The sequence below is a fragment of the Anarhichas minor genome, unplaced genomic scaffold, assembly GCF_050575085.1.
Source record: "Anarhichas minor isolate MPS153535 unplaced genomic scaffold, ASM5057508v1 ptg000080l, whole genome shotgun sequence".
In the NCBI taxonomy this organism is placed as follows: domain Eukaryota; kingdom Metazoa; phylum Chordata; class Actinopteri; order Perciformes; family Anarhichadidae; genus Anarhichas; species Anarhichas minor.
Window position 1 is genome coordinate 1 of NW_027466526.1, and position 9,943 is coordinate 9,943.

At 42.8% G+C, this 9,943-nt stretch overlaps 1 long non-coding RNA gene across 7 annotated transcripts; it reads right to left on the reverse strand.

The window, feature by feature from the left end:
• Positions 1-1,293: 1,293 nt before the first annotated feature.
• On the reverse strand, positions 1,294-9,632 carry LOC142938114 (uncharacterized). 7 transcript variants are annotated; one of them, XR_012949528.1, is made up of 4 exons: positions 8,645-9,306; positions 2,991-8,268; positions 2,714-2,900; positions 1,294-2,624 (listed from the first exon to the last, which is right to left on the reverse strand). It is a non-coding gene; the product is annotated as an uncharacterized LOC142938114 (long non-coding RNA). The 7 variants fall into 7 exon arrangements; XR_012949530.1 differs by having other exon boundaries at positions 1,294-2,321; positions 2,523-2,624; positions 2,714-8,268; XR_012949526.1 differs by having other exon boundaries at positions 2,714-3,109; positions 3,232-8,268; positions 8,645-9,305.
• Positions 9,633-9,943: the final 311 nt, after the last annotated feature.

Sequence of the window (9,943 nt, forward strand, 5' to 3'; positions counted from 1 at the left end):
ATCAGCTAACTCTGTGGCTATTTGGGATTCTGTCCACATCTTATTTTAACTACACTAGATTTCATAGTTTGTACTAAGACCAGACATCATCATGTAATTATTAACAAATTATAGAGTTACTTATTATGTTTTTTTAGACGGTACTTATTATGATGTTGCATATTATATTGTGCTGTGATCCACATTTACAAGGTGGTGATGACGCACATAGTGCATTGAGTGGAGAGAAACAGTGCAATGTGGCTGGATGCATAACAAAAAAGTTAATTTTCAAATATCAGTATTCAACTATGTTAAATAATTTGGAGAGTGAGTGAGGAAGTAATAGATAAATGCGTCCTACGATACTCGTAGTGTAGCTTTTCTACACCATCTTTAAAATACATCACCAGGATTAAATATTAAAATACGTGAGGCTCTTTGTGTTGTAGCACAGAGAAATGTGAAGCAAGCCGGCGCAGCAACGACAGACAGAAAAGGAAAAGAGCAGCGTGAGCAGAAAGTGAATTGAAAAGAGAGTTTAGAGGGACAGTCGAGAATTACTTACACTGGTGCAGCACAAAATCTCCATGGAGCAAAGGTGGAAAGAGAAGGAAGAACAGAGGAAAAGAAGATTGAAGAGGAAGAAAGACAACACATAGTAAAGCCTAGTGAAGACAAAAGAAAGATAGCTGGTGTTCTTGTAAAAGTAGAGGTGAATAGGACAGAGAGGGATATAAGATGAAAAGAGGGGCAAGACACCAGAGAAACAGACAGGACCAGAGACCGAAGAACATGCAGCTTCCTGTTGACTGCAGCCTGCATTTACTGTACATCCCAACTCACACACATTATTACATCAACACAAAAATCAACAAAACAAACGTGGTGAAAAGCAACCGTTCCAAGGGTTGACTACATTTGAAAGAGTGGTAGGTGATGAGGAAACAATAAGACTCAGGTACGTCTCCACACACACACATATCTGCCCTCATAGAGTACAAATGAACCAACCTGAAATGCCAACTATAAAAGCAAAACAGGTTTTTAGCATTTTGCAAAAAGTTCTGTTCTGATATTTACTGAACATCGAGACAATTCTTTAAATTAATAGTAAATTCTATCCTCAATTGTCTTTGGCAAATGTAGAGTAGCCAAGGTCTATTTTTTTCCAGTAGAGGGTGGTATTAGGTTGTAGTTTGCGTCATACAACTAAATCGAACATTTAATTAATAAATGTAATTTGAGTCGCATGAAAAACACGAGGTGCCTAGATAATAATACATGAAATAAATCACGGACAGTTAAAACACACGGTTCCACCCACGCCTACCATGCATGTCTCTAGATCCTCCAGCCTCTCAGCCTCCAGTATCTCGGTCGATGCTCTTTTAGGAATCTTTTCCTCCGGGACGTCCAGATCCACAGACTCCTGCTGCACCAAGGGGCGACCTCGCCGCACCAGGTGGTCTGCCTGGTAGGAGGAGAGGAAACCGGGAGCAGAGGTGAAGATGTGGATATAATTGGCAAGAATGGTAACGGAGAGATAAGGAGAGGTAAGATGGAATGTGAGGAATTGACAGAAATGGAGGATAAAAAACAGATATAAATGAGTTTCAGAGAGATTTACATATGTTACAGCAATTTAGAGGGCAAGTTATCAGCCATTGTTAATGAATCAATGAGCCAGTTGAGAGCTTTGTTGACTTTAATCTTACCAGAGTAAGTTGTGAAGTGGAAAGAGCCTCCAGAATCTCACGTGGTTGACACCCACTGGTCTCAAACCACATCCCAAATAATGTCATTTTGTATCCCTTTTAAACAGCATGTTGGGAACCTGTTAAAACTGTGTTTGCTCTAAAAACACATTTCACATGATGACATCCGTCACTATAATCACATGTTTTAAAGAAATGGACTTACGTTTATGGTTTTAATATTGCTTCAGCACCCCCTGCTGGTTTAAATTAGTAAATTATGTGATTGTGGCATTATAAATATCTGAGAAAAATTGCTGACATCAGGTATTACTTTTATTGTCCTTGCCCCGAATTTTTATCATTCAAATCTTACTGGAAAAATGTATTTTACCACTTTGATTGTTTCACGGATGTCAAGGTCAGCACAGTCCTTAATATCTATTATGGCTTCTTCTGGGGATCCACCAAAGAGCACATGCAGGATAGCTGGGCTGAGTCCTCCAAGGCATGGCCCATTATGGAGGAATGAATGACCAAGCATTCGGCCAGCAGCAACAAAGAAGTCACTCTCCAAAAGGTAATGCCAAGTGGAGGGAATCAGATGATCTTGTTCCCCCTCAAAAAGAAGAGTTCCTCCTGGTACTTCAATTAAAAGAGAAAAGTGAAAGAACATTGATAGTGCAGAATGTAAAGGACATAGACATTCAAACTTTCATACAGAATTAGTAAGGAAATATCAATCAGCCACTGAATACTTTGGGTGATCCTGTAGAAACCTACAGGGCCACAGCAGCTGCGTCACATTTGTTTGTTTTTTTAAGGTTTTAGGTATTTTCTACAAACCAAACACAGAGCCTGATAGCTGACAACCAGCCGTCAGCCAAAGTGAATATTCACTGCTTGCAAAGAAATGGCGAGTCACGTCATCACCAATTGCTGGATCTCCTGAAAAAGCAAAATACACAGTACAGACATCAGTTAAATGAATAGATGATAATTTTTTACCTTTAGTTTTGCGTGTGTAACCAATTTACCCTCGAGTGTGCATGTCAAGGGGCAAGCCCACTCAACATTAGCCATCTTATAAAAAGAAAGGACTGTCCTCTGCACTGTCTCCAAGATCCATGGTAAGATATAATGATTTTCTAGTTGCATGCTGGCTTAAAATGTCTTCTTTGAATCTCTTTGCTGCTTCACTGGGATTTGAAAGAATTTTCCAATCTAAAAATAGTTTTTAAATTATTCCAATTAATACTGGATGAGTTGATATGTAGAGAGCAACAATTTATTGGAATAAATGATGTAACACACCATTTGGCGACTTCGTGTTGTTCCAGAGATTTTGAGCAACTCAAATCCTCCCCCTTGTCTGAGTTTTGGATATGCCTCTAAAATAAATTCTCTAAAGTCATCTGGATCAGTACGACTACCTGAAAATAGAAGATAATAATACAAACAATCGATCTAACTTGAAATATAATAACGTTTAATGTTTTTGAAAGGTAACTTGATTCAAGAAAAATACGTCTGTCCATCATGATGCCTGACTTACCTCGGAATGCAAGACGTTTTTCCCCTAGTCCTGCAGCAGCAAGTCCATCTCTGGCTTATCGGTTTGTCCTCAATACAACAGAAAGAGTGAGTGTACGAATGAAGTCGTGCAGGCGCAGCAACAGTTCGCCTCCTTCTCCCTCTAATGCAGGGGTCACCAACCTTTTTGAAACTGAGAGCTACTTCAAGGGTACTGAGTAGTACTGAGTAGTACGAAGGGCTACCCGCGTTCAAACCTCTAGTCTGGGCCTTTTCGGTCGGATTGTGTTGCCTCGCCTCTACCCCCGCCACCCCTGAGTTGTTGCCCCGCGGCCTGTTCCGAGGATTTACGGACCTGACGACGGGGTGCGCTCGCAGCTCGCGTCTGGCACCAACGGGATGCGCCCGCCATTCAGAACCTGAAAACCTAGTGTGGTCCGCCAGCCTCGTCCCGGCTGTCCGCCGTGCGCCTCCGGGTACCCAACTCTTAACTCTCTGCAAGCGTTTTTGATTAAAAAAAGAACAACAACTACAATTTTAGACGGAGCTCCATAATGACTAGTGCTATTTTTAGAACATGTCTTGCGGGCGACTCACTTGGTCCCTGCGGGCGACAGGGTGCCCGCGGGCACCGTGTTGGCTACCTCTGCTCTAATGTATGGACCAGACGGTCTAGAAACCTCGGCTAGAATCAAGTGAAGAGGATAAGCTATAATCAGAGAATAAGGACGTTGCAGAAGACGCATGTTGGCTAACGATATCATCGCACAATTTACAGGAATGCGATCTGACGCACAGCATGAATAAATAAATCACTCATCACCGGCGATAGTAATTTAGTCTACACAAGGGATTTAGCATGGAAAACATCCCGCAGCGGGTCTGCCAGCGGCCGCCCGGTCTCCGAATGGCCACAGCTGGCGCATAGAATGACTCAAGATTCTCAAGATGAAAGGCAAAACAGACTCTAGAACGGCATGACGTCACAAAGAGATGAAAGGCACAATCATTTGTCCAGATCAAAGGCAAAGAAACTATAAAGCCTACCTACCCCAGACTTTGTCCACAGTTATTGAGAACTTTCAAGACACACAGTACAGCTATTTATTCCTTCCTTATTTGAATAAATAAATATGAATCCGGCACAAATTAATCAATTTAGGGAGCGTCAAATGTTGAATCAGCAGGTCCGAATTAATAACCTTGAGCAGCAGCTAAAGGTAGCTGAGGATGACAATGATGTTAAGTCGGCCCAAATCAATGACCTTGCGCAGCAGCTAAAGGTAGCTAAGGATGACAATGATGTTAAGTCGGCCCAAATCAATGACCTTGCGCAGCAGCTAAAAAGAGCTAAGCAGGGAGCTAAGGATGACAATAATGTCAAGTCGGCCAAAATCAATGACCTTGAGCAGCAGCTAAAGAGAGCTAAGCAGGGAGCTAAGGATGACAATGATGTCAAGTCGGCCAAAATCAATGACCTTGAGCAGCAGCTAAAGAGAGCTAAGCAGGGAGCTAAGGATGACAATTATGTCAAGTCGGCCAAAATCAATGACCTTCAGCAGCAGCTAAAGAGAGCTAAGCAGGGAGCTAAGGTTGACAATGATGTCAAGTCGGTCAAAATCAATGGCCTTGTGCAGCAGCTAAAGAGGGCTAAGCAGGGAGCTAAGGATGACAATGATGTCAAGTCGGCCAAAATCAATGACCTTGAGCAGCAGCTAAAGAGAGCTAAGGTTGACAATGATGTCAAGTCGGCCAAAATCAATGGCCTTGAGCAGCAGCTAAAGAGAGCTAAGGTTGACAATGATGTCGAGTCGGTCAAAATCAATGGCCTTGTGCAGCAGCTAAAGACAGCTAAGCAGGGAGCTGAGGATGACAATGATGTCAAGTCGGTCAAAATCAATGAGCTTGTGCAGCAGCTAAAGAGAGCTAAGGTTGACAATGATGTCAAGTCGGCCCAAATCAATGAGCTTGTGCAGCAGCTAAAGAGAGCTCAGCAGGGAGCTAGGCTTGACAATAATGTCAAGTCGGCCCAAATGAATAAACGTGGGCAGTTTCTAAAGTGGTCTAAACATGACAATGATGTCAAGTCGGCCCAAATCAATGGCCTTGAACCGGAGCTAAAGGGAGCTAAGGATGACAATGATGTCAAGTCGGCCCAAATCAATGACCTTGAACAGGAGCTAAAGTGGTCTAAGCGTGACAATGATGTCAAGTCGGCCAAAATCAATGTCCTTGAGCAGGAGCTAAAGGTGGGTAGGCATGACAATAGTGTCAAGTCGGCCCAAATCTATGGCCTTTCGCAGCAGCTAAATACAGCTAGGCAGGAAGCTGATGACAATGATGTCAAGTCGGCCAAAATCAATGACCTTGAGCAGCAGCTAAAGAGAGCTAAGCAGGGAGCTAAGGATGACAATGATGTTAAGTCGGCCCAAATTAATAACCTTGAGCAGGAGCTAAAGTGAGCTAAGCAGGGAGCTAAGAATGACAATGATGTCAAGTCGGCCCAAATCAATGACCTTGTGCAGCAGCTAAAGAGAGCTCAGCAGGGAGCTAAGGATGACAATGATGTTAAGTCGGCCCAAATTAATAACCTTGAGCAGGAGCTAAAGTGAGCTAAGCAGGGAGCTAAGGATGACAATGATGTTAAGTCGGCCCAAATTAATAACCTTGAGCAGGAGCTAAAGTGGTCTAAGCATGACAATGATGTCAAGTCTGAAGAGAGCCTCTTGCCGGCTCCAGCTGCTGAGACTCGGACCACACAGTGGTTTCGCTGTGCCAAAGGTATACTGAAAGCAGGATTGTTTGTTGGCATCGCTGTCGTTGGAGTGGGAATAGTGAGCACTTTAATGGGTCAGACTGGAGTGTGCAACCTGTCAAGGCCCATATGATGATTAGCACAAAGATAACATGTTGTGAGTGTGATGCCCACCAATGTGTTGTCACATTGTTATGCATTTTGTTTTCATGCACAGCCAATATGTTATAAAGTGAGCACACTTGTTTATTCCAGCAATAGTTTTATAAGTGACTGACCTAGTGGGAACAATGATGTTGCCACTAAAGCCACTAGAAGACACTGTACTCCAGAGAAAGCTAGCACGACGTGAAGAGCGAAGCAGGATGTGAAATCCTTCTTTTCAAGTGACCAAGCGTTCAGGAGAGAACTGCAAGGCTAATAATGTTTAGCATTTTAAGACCATCCTACAGTTATAGATTCTGTTATCCTTCAAGTTCGAGACTTTCTATCCATCTTTAACTTTTTATCTCATAACTTTCTGTCTCATAACTTTGACTTTCTATCTGATAATTTCGACTTTCTATCTCATAACGTTGTACCTCCCCTAGGCCACTGCATAGCCTGGGGTAGCTTGACTTTAGGGTCGCCATGTCTATGCTGTCAACACGAATGAGTAAGGGCCACTATGGCTGGCAACAATGGCATGCGCAGGTTTTTGACCACATAGACCTTTGCCATGGTTTGCTTGGCTCCTATCCTCAGCAGCAGTCTAGTGAACCCCAACACATCTAGAGGAATCCGTCCTGGACCAAGTAAAGGCTTCTCTGCCTTCTGGAGCACAGTCTGCTGTGCATTGGAAAGAATGCTCTTAAAACAGACTGTTTTAAAACAGTGACATCCGCTCCGGTGTCAAGTTTGAAAGTGAAAGTTTTGTCCTTAACGTCTATATCAACAGTCCATGGATCAGCATCAGATGTCACAGAGCTGAGAAAGAAACTCTCCTCCTCTTCCTCAAGACCAAGCACGGCTTTACCAGCAAGGCACACACGCTGGTAGTGACCTTTTATTCCCACAGGAACGGCACTCTGCATCCTTAGCAGGGCACTCGTTTTCAGGGTGGGGCATACCACCACATCTGTAACACTGGGAGCTCTTTGGACTTGTACTCTGAGAGCTGTGTGGCTTTGCGACATTACTTTTGAATTTGCCGAATTTAGGCTTTTCCTTTAGCTGTCTGCCTATTATCTGATATAATCAATGTGTTGTAATTTCATTGAATGTGTTGTAATTCTGTTATGACATCTATTGCACTTATGTCCATCATGGGAGAGGGATCCCTCCTCTGTTGCTCTCCCACAGGCCTCTTCCTTTTTTTACCCCGTTAAAGGTTTTTTTTGGGAGAGTTTTTCCTGTTCCGATGTGAGGGTTCCGGGACAAGAGGATGTCAAATGTGTACATATTGTAAAGCCCTCTGAGGCAAATTTGTAATTTGTGATTTTGGGCTATACAACAATTAATTGAATTGAATTGAATATCCATCTGTTTTCTCCAATTACAGGCTCTACCAACAACCATCACTGCTGCTGCCTCCACCTGCAGATCCTCGCAGACACCTGCCGCCTGAACCTTCACCTGCAGCCATCAACCTCGGCCTCCACCTGAAGACGCTACCAGATGACTCTAGCTCCACCTGAAGCCTCCTCCATCAACCTGCACTGCTGCCTCCTCTCCTATTGCCATGTGAAGACCATAGAGGAACAGCAAGGACCAGAGACACACTCGTAAATATCACCTCTCAGATAACAAACAGAAACATAGCTGTGTCATAATAACATGTCTGGGCTGAAGAAGTAAAGCTGCCTTTCTGTTTACATCCTTCTTCTCCTCACAGCTATTTCCACACATTGACTGACTGTGATGCTGAACTTCATGGACCAGAGAGCGCTCTTCTTCCTCCTCAACTCAAGGTAGAGTTGATCAGCCAGATGTTCAGCAGTGTGAGATATTTGGTAGTGTCTCAGTGTGCAGCTGTGCTTCTTCAGCTCATCTGATTTTTTTTAATGGAGGGTTGGTGATGCGTGTTATTTCAATACAACACATGTTCTTTGTGGTTTCCTCCAGACCCTGTTGGACTTCACATCCAGATCCACAAGGAGCTGATAGAGAGCCGATGAGGACGATCCCTTCTACCAGAGCTGTGTACCAGAGATGCTTTGTCCTCCTCCACATCCTGCACATTCGCCACCGACTCCTGCTGCTCCTCTCCCAAACTGAGAGCGCCCCTCCCTGTCTCAGTTCCACCACCGCCAGATTAGTGGAAGTCTGAAAGATGCAGAGACGGCCAGTTAGCTCGCTCTGTTACTGTGCACGTGTAAACCTTTTCACTGTTGCTCAATAAATGTCCATCATTCTCTGCAGTCATCAGATCAGTCGTTTGTGTCCACAAGAGTTAACATAAACAGACACGTTCATATTAGAGATCATAGTCAGTTTTTTTTATGTTTTTACTTCAGTTTACCAGCAGATATTTTTACTTTATTTTTACTTTCTGATAAATGAGTTGATACAAATTATTTATTGGTTAAAAATGCTTACGTTTATCACTGTAAAATAATAAATGTCTTTCATATATGAAATTCATGTCTTTAATGCTTTATAAGCACAATCATAACACATTATAATGTATGTGCCGTCTTACCACCTAATAACCTCAGGATGGCGCCACAGCTACGGTTATTTGTTTCTAGGTGTGTAACATCACGTATTCGTATTAAACCGTTCGGTACGAGGCTTATAAACCGAACAATAATACTAGTGCATTTGGAAAATGCAGAAGTAAATATAAAGATTTCGGTGGAGACACCGGTCTGTCTGTCTGTTTAGTTTCCGGGTCAGCGCCTGACCCCGGAAGCAAAACAAAACACAGCTGAGGCACGTATGTTCTGCGAGGCTATGCTAAACTAGCTTAGTAAGGAAAACAACACGCACAAACTCACGCCACATTCTCCCCGCAGCGTTTAGGCAGCTGTTCCCAACTGATTCAAACAGGGCTAAGCAATCGCCACACAATCCCCATTTCTCCAGACCATCATTCTTGTTTGTAAAAGAAAACAGCCCAAACAGATTCAATTGTCCGGACCCTAAACCCACGCAGGACGGTATGCTTCGTAATTAACGGACAATGCATATGGTCAAAATCTATGTAATTACCACAATGACAAGAGCGAACTCACAAGAACCAGTCACATATATTTACAACAAAACGTGACAAAACAATCCAGCAACGCTCACACTAAAGAGCAAGGGCCATTCAAATATTATTTACATCAGGGAACACTATCCATAAACGACACGATAGGCAAAATTAACACACTGCAGATGTAAAGAAAACAAAAGCAGTTTCACTTACCAAACGCTGTTCTATTTGTCCAGACAATCGTGGTCCTCCAGAAATCGGATGAGAAGAGCAGCAATGTCATCGGCTCTCTTGTTGCCGGGTAACATAAAGCCTTATAACAAGGCGTACTATAGGATCATCTCATCACTGGTAATCAAGGCATCACATGTATCACCTGCATTAACGTGTCACCTTTTTTTCTGGCTGGTTTCAGTGAAGTTTCTTCATGTGTGAGTCCACAAAGATTTGAGACTTGAGATAAATCCTCATATGTTAAGTTCAACTTTTACTATTTAGTTTGGATACAACTTGTTGTATTTCTTATTTCAATCACAAGATGGTGCCATCATATTTAAAGCACACACAGGTGACAAGCAGGTGATACATGGTTTGATCACCAGTGATGTGATTATATTATAGGATGCCTTGTTATGTGTGAACATGTTTTTGGAAATGTATAAAAAGTTGTTTGTAACTTAGACTTCTTCCTTCTGACTTCGTAAAAACCACTCCTCCTCTGTGTGTGTGTGTGTGTGTGTGTGTGTGTGTGTGTGTGAGAGAGAGGAAGAGAGAGACTGTACTGTAGCATTGTATTTGCAA